Genomic DNA, 16,289 nt, shown 5'->3' on the forward strand with positions numbered 1-16,289 from the left:
TGAGGAGAGTGGGAGACCTGGCTGTGCCTGGGGGAGGGGGGACACATGATATGGGAGAATGGGGGCTTACAGCACCCCTGGTGGGTCAGGGGGGTTGGGGGACTCTGCTATGGACAAGTGACACACAACCCCCGCCAAGCGGGCATGGGGGCATTTCAGTGAGACCATGAAACAGAGAGGGATGGGATGGGGGGGCACACAAAGAGCTTGTGGAGGAGAAATGAAGGATTGCCAAGAGTCCCATGTCCATAAAATGAGCTTGGCTACAAAGTGTGTTTGATTCTGAATACAACTTACCACTGAAAAGGTAGACATTCCCCTATTCCACTTGCAAATGTATAGCACCTTCTTACGTAGTAAGGGGTGTTTTTTCTCCCTTTTTGGGTAAAATATTACACGAACTCGTCAGAGCAGTAGGAAAATGTTTAACTAGGACCGGGACTGTAGCCAGATCATTAGACCTGGAATGAAAGGCCTTTAAGCATTTTACAGTTACAGGTAGTGTAGCAGGGGACAGATTATGATGCTGCACTGTAAATAGAAGAAGTGGTTTCCCTCTGTACATTGTCTATTCCTAGGTTCGGCATCCGTCAGGAAATGGGCTGATGCAGGTAAAACTATTTGTTTGTATAATGTGACTGTGTCACAGAAGGGCACTTACTGCCGCCAGTAAGTCCAAAGTCATAAAAACTACAGAAATATGTCTCTCTCCCTGTTGACCAGCCCTCAGATAACCCCACGTAATCCTTTGCCTTAACTGCATCTAGGTCTGTAGGAGTAGATGTCAATGTGAAAGGTGCTATAATATGGCAGTAGTGATAAACTCAGCCTATTTCATGCAATGAGATGAGGAAGTCAACCTGGGGTTCTAACATGGAAGAGTGTTCAGGACAGGTCTGATTCTGACCTTAGCTGTACATTGAAATGCTGGAGAGGTACCTCACTGAGATTAAAAGGGGAGAATTGAAATGTTTACCAACAAAAGGCTGGAGCAATGATAAGTCTCCTTTCTATGAAGTACCATCATTTTCAGTTTAAAATGGACTCTCTTTATTTCTTGAGTGAGAATAATTCCCCACCCTGTTGTATTCCATTGCACAGCAGCAACAAAGAATAAATGAGTCGGGGGGGGGGGGGGGGAGGAGGAAGAGTGTGTTTGTTAAATGAGTCTGTTCTACAGCCTTAGTTAAGAGCCAGTTGGCTTTTAGCTCATGTGATAGAGGCTCATGCACTAAGCTCCAGAGGTCCCACATTCAATCCCACCCGCCGACGTCCGGGGTCTGTCAGTGTTATATTTGCACATCTTGGTAAAGCAGCAAAGCTATTGATTTATGTTTTAAAATGACCTTCTGCAGGATTATGTGGAATCCCTGTCATTGGCGGGGTTTTTTAAAGAACAGGCTAAACAAACACCAGTCAAGGATGGTCTAGGTCAGTGGTGGGCAACCTGCGGGCCACGTGCAGCCCGCGGGCTGCAGGCTGCCCACCACTGGTCTAGGTTCTAGGGTGCTGGACTAGGTGAGGTCTCGATTTTCCTTCCAGTGCTACGTTTCTATGATTCTGTAATTTCCTTCTGAATCAGGGAATTACATCTGGAACCAATTGCAGCTGCTTGCACATCTTCCCCCTTGCCTGGTGATTTACACCAGCTGATAATCTGGCCCCATATTGTCTAAAACTCATCATCAGCGATCCCTCCAAGTCAAAGATGATTGGCTTTTATGGTTTGTCCATTTCAAGTTAACTGTGGGTCCACTGATGGCTGCTACCACATTGCAGGCATGTTTTTCCGAGCAGGATGGGTGAACCTGCAATATTAGTTCGAGCCATGGTGTGCTCTTTCTGTTGCTCCTGTTTCACCCTTACATGTAGTCGTATCCGGTTCTCAGAGTGCTGAAATCCCTGCCTCAAGCAATTCCTCCAGGGTTGTTGGTTCTGGGATATACATTCCCATGAATTAATGTGGGTGATAAATGAGGTAGGGGGGCAATAGTTCCCGTTTATGGACACCCAGCTAGCCAGGTAGCTATCAAGTCCCTCTTGGTGGCCGTTCTCTGCTTGCTTTACCTGTAAAGGAGGGATCAGCAACCTTTGGCCCGTGGCCTGCCAGGGAAAGCCACTGGTGGGCCGGGATGGTTTGTTTACCTACAGCATCTGTAGGTTCGGGGGATCGCAGCTCCCACTGGCCGGGGTTCACTGTGCCAGGCCAATGGGGGCTAAGGGAAGGGCGACCAGCACATCCCTTGGCCCGCGTCACTTCCCACAGCCCACATTGGCCTGGCACGGTGAACCATGACCAGTGGGAGCTGCGATCGGCCGAACCCGCAGACGCTGCAGGTAAACAAACCGTCCCAGCCCGCCAGCGGATTTCCCTGGTGGGCTGCATGCCAATGGTTGCTGATCCCTGCTGTAAAGGGTTAACAAAGTCCCCCAGGTAAAGGAAAGGGAGTGGGCACCTATCCAAAGGAGCCAATGGGAAGGCTAGAACTTTTTTAAATGGGGGAGTTTTGGTGTCCTAAGAGGTTTGTGCATGTTGTTTAATTAGCTGGGGGCAACAGCTAATTTCCTTCGTGTTATTTCTCAGCTCTTCCCCAGAGGGGTCTGTGAAAGGGCTTGAGGATACCCCACAGAAAAGAATTCCAAAGTGCGCCTTCCTGGGTTCCAAGGGGTTTGCATTTGGGTGGTGGCAGCATCTACCCATCCAAGCTCAGAAAGAACCTTGGGAGTTTAATACAAGCCTGTAGTGGCCAGTATTAATTTTTTGAATCCTTGCAGGCCCCCACCTTCTGCACTCGAAGTGCCAGAGTGGGGAATCAGCCTTGACAATGTCAATATTACATTACCTCTCTGTAGTGCTTTTCATGCCCTCCTCTAGTACATTTGCCTTGGCTGAATTGAGAATTGAGATCGTGTTTTGGCAGTCTGAAATCAGGCATCCGGACAACATGACCTGTCCAGGGAATTTGATGACAGCTAATCATCATCACAATGCTCATGATATCGGCTTGCAAGAGGACACTGAGGTTAATGCATTTATCAGCCCATTTAATTCAAAGCATCTATGCACACAGCATTTATGATACTTCTCCAATGCCTTAAGATGTCTCCTCTCTATTGTCCACGTTTCAGTCCCATACACTAGGGCTTTGTAAGCCATAAGTTTGGTTTTAATTCTGATGTCGCAATCGTCAAACACCCTCCTTCTCAAATGACCAGAAGCTCAGCTAGCACATTTGAACTGGTACTGGATTTCTTCATCAATATCAATTGTTTGTGACAGGTGGCCTTCAAAATATGGGAAATGCACAAGGGTCTCTAAAAGGTTATCATGGAGCTGCATTGCTGGTGTTGGAAGTTGTGTACCAGGAGCTTGCTGACGGAGCTTTGCTGTAGGTAAACAAACCATCCTGGCCCACCAGTGGCTTTCCCTGGCAGGCCACGGGCCAAAGGTTGCCGATCCCTCCTTTACAGGTAAAGCAAGCAGAGAACGGCCACCAAGAGGGACTTGATAGCTAACTGGCTAGCTGGGTGTCCATAAACGGGAACTATTGCCCCCGCACCTCATTTATCACCCACATTAATTCATGGGAATGTATATCCCAGAACCAACAACCCTGGAGGAAGTGCTTGAGGCAGGGATCTCAGCACTCTGAGAACCGGATACGACTTCATGTAAGGGTGAAACAGGAGCAACAGAAAGAGCACACCATGGCTTGAACTAATATTGCATCCTGCTCGGAAAAACATGCCTGCAATGTGGTAGCAGCCATCAGTGGACCCACAGTTAACTTGAAATGGACAAACCATGAAAGCCAATCATCTTTGACTTGGAGGGATCGCTGATGATGAGTTTTAGACAATATGGGGCCAGATCATCAGCTGGTGTAAATCACCAGGCAAGGGGGAAGCAGTGCAAGCAGCTGCAATTGGTTCCAGATGTAATTCCCTGATTCAGAAGGAAATTACAGAATCATAGAAACGTAGCACTGGAAGGAAAATCGAGACCTCACCTAGTCAGCAAGCTCCTGGTACACAAGCTCCTGGTACACAACTTTGTCTTCTGAATCATGAGTGTCAGTCCCATTTTCTGGTGTGCTTCCACAAAGACATTGATCATCACCTGAAGCTCTGTTTCCGAGTGAGCACATACTCCAGCATTGTCAGCATACTGAAGCTCGACGACTTGGATCAGCAGTGTTTTGGTTCTGGATTGGATGTGGCCCTGGTTGAACAGCTTACCATCCATTCGATGGGGTAGCTACAACTACATGTGTTCTATATACACAGGTGATGGAATAAAACCAATTTCAGTCTCATTAGCATATGTACAGCTCTAGGCTGTACACTCTGAGTTAGATCCAGAGCTGCACTGGGACACAAAGCTGTCCCGAAGCCAGCTTACCTGGCTCCTGGAAGATCCCCGTGTAGAGAGGAGCTCGTGGGGTGAGGTGGCGGGGGCATAGTCATTGTAGTCACTTCTACACTACTGCTCCTGCCAGCCCTTCAGCCAACACAGGGGCGTTAACGGAAGGGGGCACAGCAGAGCTTCCTCTGTTTCGGCGATCCACAGCTGCTGGACTGGTGCCTTGGGGCTGTAAGCAGCCAGTACAAATTCCACTGGCATATCAGTCTTGTTAAACATGACACACACGGTAGGCAGTACAAAGTGCAGCATGGGCAATACACTTTGCCCAAGGAACTCTGGGCAGGAGGGAGTAGCAAAATAACCAGGTCGTACTGAAGAGAAACCAGTGGGTTATGACCTTTTGTTGGCTTGTGTTACAAGGAAGGAAAAATACCTTTACTGTATTTGCTAGTGAAGTTACTTCCGAATGAGCAGTAACTGAAAGTGACGCTTCATAGAGGATGCTGGATTGTGAGCAGTTTTAAACCCATTATTGTCATAGGGGGTTAAAAGAGGCCTTGCTATAAGGGCATAGTTCTTTGCCTTTCTGTCAAGGATCAGTTAGTCAGTCTCTTGTCTTCCTTCATTTCAAGTTGCCAACAATCCCTTTGTTTTCCCATTTCATAAGAAAAACCTCAAAGAACAACAAATACCCTAGAAAGTGGGATTTTTTTAAAAAAGGCAGATGCTGCCAGTAAACAAAAACAGTGCAACATGTGAGACTAGGAACATTCAACAAATATGTGTGAAGTGAAGTGTTACAAAGTGCTCATTTCCCCAAAACTGGATTAAGTCAGGCTACAGTTTGCTGCAGAACTTTTCACAATGGCTGTCCCACATCCACGTCCCCTTCACTTTCATAACGCGTTGCAGGCATCAGTCTCTCAATCCAAATCAATGAATGAAATCCCAAAGATGCTTCAGGTTCCACTGAGTGTTTTCTTCCTTTGGAAGTTAAAGGCTAACGCCAGTGCAGATGAAGAATGTTCTTCAAGACTGATGCATGACTGCATCCCTTCTGAAGGAAAATAATAGGTGGATGTGACCATACTAAAATGACTCCAATGTCAGCGACTTTAAACCCACCCCACTCACTCATCTTTACAGATGGAGTAATAAATACATAATGATATCCCAAGCTTAGGGAACACTTGAGAACATAATAAATAACAAAACTATACTCACCACTACTTCCAGTTTCTTTTAAAGACATCAGTGTAGCACTTTCTCTTGCTACAGAAGGGATTTCAAAATAGGTAATAGTTATTCATTTCTCTTTCTTCCTGTAATCTATTAAAGGAATCAAATATTTACACCTGATAGAAAGAAAAGGAGTACTTGTGGCACCTTAGAGACTAACAAATTTATTTGAGCATAAGCTGATGAAGTGAGCTGTAGCTCACGAAAGCTTATGCTCAAATAAATTTGTTAGTCTCTAAGGTGCCACAAGTACTCCTTTTCTTTTTGCGGATACAGACTAACATGGCTGCTTCTCTGATACCTGATAGAGTAACCCTGCAAACCCTTGGAAAATAATGTTTGGAACTGCCTAAACGAAACATTAAATAGCCACTAGAAGGCAGTCAAGTATAAGGGAAAAACTTCAAAAGCAGATTACTGTACCAGATATCTCTGAACTCATTATGCGTGGCTCTCAGACATCTAATTCTACAGTCATGAGTTGTGAGGACCCTACCTTGTTTACTGTACTTTTAAAGAATTGCTTTATGTGAACCATTAGCTTTCATAGCCAGTCAGAAGGGAAAAAAACCTGCATCTCTGTCTTGTATTAATGCTTTGCAGAAATACTGGTAACTTTTCAAAGATTGTCAGCCTTTTAGCTGGGTACCTGTGCAGTATCTGATTTCAGGCAGAATCTCTGAGGTGCAATTGCTAAATCAGCGGACTAAGTGTGAACATCTGTTACCAGGTCTAACACGCTTATAGACATGAAAGCATGTCTATAATTCCAAGGGAAAGCCCAAGGCGAAGAATGCTGTCTCGGGATAATAGTCTCCTGTTGATCAGCATCGCTGAGGCATTTATGGAAAGTAAATGTGTTGCAGGCAAAAACCAAGTGGTGTATTTCTGAATCAAGAGCTATTAGCCCTGTGACAATCTTTTATCACATCGACTCTATTTCTGTTCCATTGTATGAATGGCCCAAATGGTCACAAGGGCACTTGCCAAACATGAGCACTGCGATGGTCAGTTTGTACATACAGCTTAGGGATGTGCACATGCACTTTGAGGTGTGGGGATTTGTGCTTGTGGGTAGGTGAGCATGATGCTTCAACAGTAAAGCAGTTTCACTGAGAGTCTTTAGTGCAGCCCTGTTAAATGCTGGGCTGCCTGAGGCCTGCGCTACACGACAAAGTTATGGCAACCTAACTTTACATGCTCCAACTTCCTTTTGCATGCGCCCACACCTAAATGTGTCTCCTGTCAACGTAGCAACCCTCTTACGCAACACAAGAACACCACCTCTCCGAAGGACACAGAACCACAGTCAACCTGCTTCCATCGAAATAGGGCCAGTGTAGACACTGCATTACCTGTATCAACCCTAACAGTCCTCCAGCAACTGTCCCACAATGCCCTGGTCCTGCAACAGGGGCCACTCCAGTCACACTTTGAACTCCACTGCCCAGAGATCACAGTCAACAGAACCCTCCCATGCTTTAAAATCCCCACATGGTTTGGAAATGCCTTTTTCTGGGTGCCCACCTTGGTGAGCATCCAGCCATGCTGGCTGCATGCATACAGTGAGCTACACCTAGACGTGTTCCTGCCTGAAACAGGACAGAAGTCCTGCATCCCCTCAGCCTGTGGGGAGACAAGGCTGTACGAGCCCAGCTGCAGAGCAACCAAAGGACTACAGATAACTGTGCAACTTGCACAGGGGATGCTACACCTGGGGCACAACAGAGATGAGACTCAGTGCTGGATGAAAGCCAGGGAATGTTGGGAGGCATAGCAGAAGACAAGGAAGGGCAATGACAAATCTGGGGCCACCCTGATTACCTGCCGCTTCACAATGAACTGCATGCCATACGTGGTGGGGACCCCCACCAACACCCTGGATGCAGGGATGCTGAGAGCCATTGAATCAAACTGTAAACCCTGTATATAACGGAAACCACTTCAAGCCAGGGGAGTGTGGCAGCACCCTCCGTTCCAGCTCCTATGCCTGAATGTGACCACGGACCCTCGGTGAGAGCTGGGCGAGAAAACCCCTCCAGTGCACAGCGAGGAGGAGGAGGAGGGGATATAGTGGGGAACACAAACAATGCGGCGACCCTGCAGCGCTTCAAAATTCTGCCAGAATTGAGCCAGTCCTATCAGGTGAGTACAGGAGAGTACAGGTTATTAATCCTGTATAGGGATTAATAACAAGAATTTTAGTTATAAGCTGGGGACACATCAATTAGAAGTAACGGAGGAGGAGAAGGACCTTGGAGTATTGGTTGACCACAAGATGACTATGAGTCGCCAATGTGATATGGCCGTGAAAAAAGCTAATGCGGTCTTGGGATGCATCAGGAGAGGTATTTCCAGTAGAGATAAGGAGGTTTTAGTACCATTATACAAGGCACTGGTGAGCCCTCCCCTGGAACACTGTGTGCAATTCTGGTCTCTCATGTTTAAGAAGGATGAATTCAAACTTGAACTGGTACAGAGAAGGGCTACTAGGATGATCTGAAGAATGGAAAACTTGTCTTATGAAAGGAGACTCAAGGAGCTTGGCTTGTTTAGCCTAACCAAAAGAAGGTTGAGGGGACATATGATTGTTCTTGAGAAATATATCAGAGGGATAAATACCGGAGAGGGAGAAGAATTATTTAAGATCAGTACCAATGTGGACACAAGAACAAATGGATATAAACTGGCCATCGGGAAGTTTAGACTTGAAATTGGGCGAAGGTTTCTAACCATCAGAGGAGTGAAGTTCTGGAATAGCCTTCCAAGGGAAGCAGTGGGAGCAAAAGATCTATCTGGCTTCAAGATTAAACTCGATAAGTTTATGGAGGAGATGGTATGATGGGATTACATGATTTTGGCAATTAATTGATCTTTAACTATTCATAGTAAATAGGCCCAACGGCCTGTGATGGGATGTTAGATGGGGTGGGATCTGAGTTACTACAGAGAATTCTTTCCTGGGTGTCTGACTGGTGAATCTTGCCCACATGCTCAGGGTTCAGCTGATCACCATATTTGGGGTTGGGAAGGAATTTTCCTCCAGGGCAGATTGGCAGAGGCCCTGGGGGTTTTTTGCCTTCCTCTGTAGCATGGGTCACTTGCTCGAGGATTCTCTGCTCCTTGAAGTCTTTAAACAATGATCTGAGGACTTCAATAGCTCAGACATAGGTGAGAGGTTTATCGCAGGAGTGGGTGGGTGAGATTCCGTGGTCTGCGTTGTGCAGGAGGTCAGACTAGACGATCATAATGGTCCCTTCTGACCTTAATATCTATGAGCCTATAGTCTATGAGCCTGGGGATGAAGAGGTAGGGAGCTCAGAGGTAGGTGTATTGAGGCACTAGTTCTTATCAGCATGTTTGTTTCCCTTTTCAGTGTCTTCTCCTTCTGCTGCCTGCACGCTTGTTTAAAAATGGTGCCCATCTGCTCTCCAGAGAACAAAGGTACGGACCTTTCATTGGTCACTTTGAAAACAGCAGGGGAAAGACAATTAAAATGAATACATTGGCAGGCATGTGTAGCTGCCCCTGCAATGACTTATACATGTTAGGAAATGCATTAAAAAAGCTTAGGGTAGATTAGTCTGAATTACACAGTTCAATAGAGATCATTGTCTGATGCTCAGCATGAGCTAGAGGCGGTGGTCACTTTGCGTGTGTTGTTCTAGGTGGGGCGGGGGGAGTCTCCCCAGGAGGAGTGCTTTATTTATATGAACAGGGATGTCCCTTTTAGCCCCTTGAACAATCATGATGAAACTTTCATGGAGCTACTCTACAACCCTTTCCCAAATGTTCGTAGGAATGGTGGCCTGGTTTCTGCCCCCACAGTAGGAGACATTCCCATGCCATTCTCCAATGAGGGCCACTGGCACCATTACAGTAAACAGAACAAGAGCATACAGGCCCTGGTGGCATTGGCACATTGGTAGCAGCTGCTTTCTCTGGGCCTTTATCACCCTCTGGAGTGAGATAACAGCCAAAATCACGGCTGCCTGTGAAAATATTGGCAATATTCAGTGCACGTTCCGTATATGCATACACTGGGCAATCCAGCATCTAAACCTCCCTTGCAACAAGTCCCCACCCTTGCTACACCATACTCACCATGCCGTAAGCTGTAGAGCGGTGCTGTAACGAGCTGCCCCAAAGCTAATCTGGCACTTTGCTTTTTATTTTTTTACTGAAAATCTTTATGGGAAAAATGTCAGGAAATGTTGAGACATTTTTCTGTTATACCTGTAAATCTAAAGCAGTATCTGTCTCTTTTTTATCAGCATCCTCCACCGAGGCACCCTGGAGAGGTGGCCCTTCCATGCCTGCTGAAGGCCGGAGCCAGATCAGGCCAAAAAAGAAGCGGACCAGGGAGGAAATGTTCTATGAGCTCATCCAGTCCTCTGCAGTAACTGACCGTGACCACAGGGGCTGAATGACCCAGAGCAGGAACAGAGGGAGCAGATGCTGGACGAGGGCAAAGCTACCAAGAGGTGGCATCCGGGAGGGCACCAGCATGTTATGGGTGTGCTCAGGCAAGAAACACAGCTATTGCAAAACGGAGGTAAGAATAGGTTGGACAAACATCTGTGGTTTACTTGGTCCTGCCTCAGTGCAGGGGGCTGGATTTGATGACCGCTCAATGACATTTTCAGCCCTACATTTCTATTATTCTATTTTTCTAAATACCCAAATGACTCCTAACCCAGCAGCCTCTGTATTCCATGGAAAACTCCATGGTCACTGATCCCCATACCCCCCTGCACAGCAGGGGGGAACAAGGAGAACCAGGATTACATCTACACTGACCTGTGATACCCACAGGATCAGCCAGCAAGCACCGTGCACGATTTGTTTTCACCATGAATGAAGCTCTTTAGTATGGTCCCTGATGTTTTCTTATGTACTTTTTACTTGTTTTTGTTACAAATATGGATTTTCAACTTGTTTATTTGCCCTTCAGGTTTGTTGCTTGTTCATTTGCACGCAATAAAGTTTTAGTTTTTGAAAGCCAAAGTACATTTATTTATTAGTTTGTAAAGCACCCTCGCCCCCTCATACACACGATTTATAACAGCCATCAGCCCCCCCCCCCATATTTAATGTCTCTATACACGGAATCAGCAAGTGCTCAAAAGCATCACACGACACTACCGTGGCCAACTGCTAAAACGATCTCTTGAGACCTCTGTCAGCCAGATAGCTTCACAGTTGGCTTTTCTACTTGCCCTTGTGTCTGGCTGTTCAAAAGCAGCAGGCAGCCAGTCCATCTCACCCTTCCCCTTTGCTTCACAAATATTAAATAAAACACAACACGCTGCAGTAATGCTAGGAATGTTTGTCTCACTGAGATCCAAGCTAGTCATGAGACATTGCCAGTGAGTTCTAAGTCTACCAAGTGCACATTCAACTGTCATCCTGCATCTGCTCAGCCGGTAATTGAATCGTTCCTTGGTTCTGTTGAAGTGGCACTCTCATTCCAGCATACAGGTTCAGGGAGCACGGGGCATTTCAGCATCACCAGCGGTAATATGCTAGTCAGAGAAGACAGGCCCTACTTGCAACTTTGGGAAAAGTCCTGTGTGTTAAAGATGCGAGAATCATGCACTTTCCCTGACCAGTCCACATTAACAGCAGTGAAGCATCCATGATGATCCACTAGCACTTGCATAACCATGGGACCCCTTTTGGTTTACATGCTCTCTAGCAAGGTCTGGTGCTGCCAGAATAAGGCTATGACCCACCATAGTGCAGGACCCCCCATGGCTTCAGACCCATCTCCTGTTTCCTGCACATTGCCGAGAGTCAAGGTCCTGTGCCACAGGAGACACTTGATGGCCTTGCACACTTGGATGACAACAGCCCCCCACTGTGGATTTTCCAACTCCAAACTTGCCACTGACCGATGGCAATCCTGCGTTGCAAGCTTCCATAGCATAAGTGCCGTTTGCTTTTCCAGTGTTCAGCCATTCCTCCTCCTTGGGTAGCTCATCTTTGTCACCGCACCACCCAGTTGTGGTGGTAGCTGGTGACATTCCACTAACACAGGAGAAGCCTGCATCCTGTATAAGCAACGGACGTGAGCATGGCCCTGTGCAGGGCGCAGGTTCCTGTTGGAGAGATTGCAGAGACCTAAAAGCGGTGCATAGAACGGTGGGAATTTTAAAAGAGGCCTGAAAATGATGGGCTGGAATAAACATTATAGGATGAGAAAGTGAAATTGTGGGCACTTGACCCCTAGTTCCCAGAAAGCCCTGGGCGAATTGCTGATAGCCTACAAAGCACTTCAAAAATGTCCCAGAAGGTTTTGCCTTGGAAGCAGCCCAGGGCACACTGGGCTATGTAGCCTTTGTACACCACATCTCCTGTCAACACAACCGCTTGTGCTGAGGACAGTACTGACACAGCAGCCAAGCCTGCGTGCACTCCAGCGACATACAAACATCAGCGGCTGTAAGCGGACATAACTTCAGGCAGCCAAACTTTGGCATGTAGACACAGCCGGAGAGTCTGGCGGTGAGCAGGAGCACAGCAGTGACAACCCTGTGAGCACACAAAGGAGCACCACAGAATCCAAAGCCAGGGCTCAGAGAAACTCCATGCTGGGGATTATGCAGAATCAAGCCTCGCATGATCTTGCTGGGGAACTATCATGCTAAAGGTTTTGGGGTGCTACCTGTCCCACCTGAGCTACAGTGCCACTGGCTTTAGAAGCAGGGGTGTTCCCCATCCCTTAGCTTTACCACATGCCTTGCCTGGCGGCTCCTCATAGGGAGCAGCAGCTAACTAACGCCTTGAAGATACAGGGCTTTGCAGCAGAATCCACCTGGTAGAGGCGTAGACTGTTCACACCTTCCAAAGATCCCTAGCATGGGCATGTCTCCGTTGTCTACGTAACAAAAAATGAAGAGTAAGAATTATCCTGCAGCACTCAGCAGTCCCAACTATTCTGCCAGGCACAGGGCAGACAAAAGACAGTCCCTGCCTGAACAGCGTACAGTCAGAGTGTAAGCCAAATTGTGACATCAACCAAGAGGAGAGGTCTGGAGGATGGGGCAATGGTGATACAAAACACAGTCACTAGCTTTGTTCACAGTTTGAAGGATTAAGGTAGGTGGCTTGCTTGGATCACCAGCCGTAGTCCTGGCTCAGAATTACACTCTCATAAAATCTCCATTTTTCCTTGGGTGAGTGTAGGCTTCTTAAGTGTAGCACTTATCTCTCCTCCATCCCACCCTCGAAGAATGGAGACTCATCTACTTTCAGTTCAAAAGTTCAGCTATGTCCACACTCCCCAGAGTGCCTCGCGTTTCTCCTCTGGTGCGTTAGTTGTCTGTGGTTTCTCTCTACTCAGACTTATATAGGCCGTTTTTTTTTTTTCCAGGCTTCAGTTTGTCCTTTTTTCTCCTTTCTCTGGATTCCAATTATGCTCAGGGCCTGGCTCCTCTTTCCAGCTCTGCTTCAGATTTGGCACCCTGCCGTTCTCCATTGTATCCGGGGTTTATTTTCTTTCTTTGTCTACTTCTCTCCCAGCAGAGGCTTCAATTTTTCACTGTCATGCGCCTAGTAGCTGACTTATTTCTGGTCTCTTTGCTTTAGAGCTGCTGACAGGATCTTGTACTGCCTTTTGCTTTCATCAAACGCTTTCAAGTTTTTCCCTGTACATTTCCAACTAGTCTTTCTGGCTCTGGTTTTGTTTCGGCACTCGTTCCTTCTTTCTCCACTTGCCTTCGGCGGCTTTGTTTTCATCCCAGCTGCCTGTTATTAGAAGCCAATGTCCTTTCATGCTCCAGAGGTCCCTGCCCTTTTTATGCTTCAACTTTTTAAAAAGGCTCTTTCCAGGCTCTCAAATGCCAGGACAGGCACCAGGAGCTAGGGGCGTTGGAAGTCCTCCGCTTTACACTGCAAGGTGAGGTTGGTATTAGCAGGCAAGTAGTTCAGCTGAGTCTGAACTGGAACAGCTTTGCTTAAAAGTGAAAAACCTATTTATATGCGCCCAAAAAGACTTTTTATTAAAAATCAAGGCCCCAGTTCTCTCAGCCAGCCAAGGTGGGCTTGGCACTCCTGCAGGCAGAGGGCAAACATGGCCTAAAGACAATGGCACCGGCCCCTCAATGGCCATGCCCCTCACTTTTTAACATGGGTGTAGTTTGGGGGGGGGGGGGAAGGGGGGCATTGCCCCTCCCAAACTGCAAGCCTTGGGCAGGCGCGGAGCATTGCTGGCAGGGGCCGTGCTGCATGGTGGAGGGGCTGATCACCGAGAAGCACAGCCCCTGCTGGCACTGCTCCGTGCCTACCCAAGGCTGCAGTTTGGGGGAGCAATGCTGGCCCCTGCCCCCCCAAACCACACCCATGTTAAAAACTGTGGGGCATGGCATCCTGGCCCCCTCCAGTTCTGGTGCCCCCCCATCCACCCTGGTTCTACAAAGGTTCCGGTGCCCTTGCCTTAAGCCCTCTTTGCATCTCCTCCTGAGGCTATGATTCGGGGACAGGCACAGTGATCCTGGACAGGGATTCCCCAGCCACACCTCTTTTGGCCTGACTTTGCCCCTGCACCGCGGGTGAGAGCGGGATTGCCTATGTGTTGATATGGCAACGCTACCGCACCCGAGGACCCGCCTGCACTGGGGGAATTCTCCAATGGTTGGTTAACTTGGAGTTAGTGCTGCACGGTGACCCAGCTGGCTTCATCTGTGACCTTAAGTGATGGGCAGCTGCAGATATACCCCCAAAGCTGCTGCCAGAGGTAAGGCTTTCCATAGCCGTTTCAAAACTAGGCCTAATGGCCCCGAGTCAGCAAAGCACATGCTTAATTTTAGCAGCACTGTGCACGGACTTAAAATAAATCACTTACCCAACTGTTAGGTAGTACTGGGGCCACTGAGCCGGCACCGGTGCGCCTGACCCAGGCTAGTCACCCATTGATTTCAGGGAGTAGATGCCAGAGTGCAGGACTGGGCCCAGTGTTTAGGCTGGACTGATGCATAAAGGTTAGCAAATTACTGAGGGTCCTACAAACCCAGCTGAGGAAGGGGCCGCATTGCCCCAGGGGCGGGGGCACAAGCATGTGAATGCTTCTTCCTTGCACCAGGGTGAAGTACCAGCTCTTTCCCCAGTGCAGCGTACGCCCAGGCACGGAAGACTGCTGTCGGTCGCAGGGAAGAGGGGGTGACCCCGGGGTGCGGGGGCAGTGGCAGAAGGGCACAATAGGCCCTGAGACCTGTGGCAGAGCAGCAGCTCTAGCCAGAAAGCGGGACAGGGGCCCAGCGAGCCCCTGCTGCCTGCCAGGCACTTACCCTGACCCCACCCTCTCTGCAGGGAGCGTAGAGCGGCCAGCCCAGAATGCTCCTACCCATTACACAGGGATCCAGACACCTCCAGGTCCATGAGCCCACCGCCCTGCTGAGCCGCTGCTGCCTCCAGCCACCACCGACTGGGACAGGTGCTGCCCCCCGCTGCAGCCTCCTCCATTCCCCTGCACCGCAGAAGGTGAGGCCTGCTGGCTGGGCTCAGTCACCCGGAAAATGACCCCTGCCACTGCCTCCCCCTCCCCAGCCTCCCTTGGCTATCCTAGTGCTGTCCTCTGCCCCTTGCTCGCTCCCCGGCTCTCCCTCTGGGTGCTAGCAGAGCTTAGCGTTCACCCTGCTCGTCCTCAGCCAGGCTTTGCAATCCAAAGGGCGAGAGAGATCTTGCCTCATTGGGGTTGGCTGTTGACTTTGGAAAGACGTTTGTGTCAGTTCCCACCCCCCTTTTGCCCTGGTTAAACCCTGTTGCAACCATTTGAGTTTTTCCTTTCCAAGCCCGAGGAGGAAAATCGCTCACTGTGCCTGCCCTGTTTGGTGTGTGCCATGCAAGTCACTGAATGTGAAAGGGAAAGCAAAGGCACTGCCACTCCAGCCCTCCTCCAGTTCTGATATTTGGTTCTCCCCGATCACTTGCTGCCAAGCCCGAGGGAATGTATTCTCCTCCCTCTCATTCGCCAGGGTATGCGTATGTACTTTGTAGCATCACATGATGAACATACCGTTTGCTATGTAGGCTTGGCAGAATTAATTTTCTTAAATATAATTTTGTCAGATAATGTCTGTGTGTTGGCAACACACCATACCATGCCACTCTCACTTTTGCACTGCTGCTGGGAGCAACGCTGCCTTCAGAGCTGCTGGCCCGGCTAGCAGCTGCCCCTCTCCAGCTGCCCCGCCTGTGCTTCATTTGTGCCACGGCTTGCCGGAGCTGAGCCACAGCCCCTCTTTCATTACTAATTAATCACAGCCCCCACTTCCCCTCTCTCTGAAATGGGCTTTTTTTGAAAGGCAGTGCTGGGTTTTTTTCCCCGCATGAGATGCAGGATGATGGTGGCACATGCTCGGGGGGGGAGGGAGGATATGAGGGCAGGGACAGGAGCAGAGGGGCAGAAGACAGGGAGGGAGGGGACAGGAGCTGCAGAAGGGGGAAGATAGGAGCAGGATTTGGGGCATGAGCAGAAGCTGGGGACAGTGGTACAAGCAGCGAGAGGGGGATGGGGAAAGAAGGGTGTGTAGCCTACCAGACAAGAGACTCTCCCCCACCTGCCACACCTGGAATGGAACCCATTCTTCCAAAGTCTCAATGTTCCTTTGTTGTCCAGAAAATAGCTTTGAAACCCACTGGCAAGTTGCGTGGCTCCGTCTCTCTCTATGTGACAGGTCCACAT

The sequence above is a fragment of the Caretta caretta genome, chromosome 10, assembly GCF_965140235.1.
Source record: "Caretta caretta isolate rCarCar2 chromosome 10, rCarCar1.hap1, whole genome shotgun sequence".
NCBI lineage: Eukaryota > Metazoa > Chordata > Testudines > Cheloniidae > Caretta > Caretta caretta.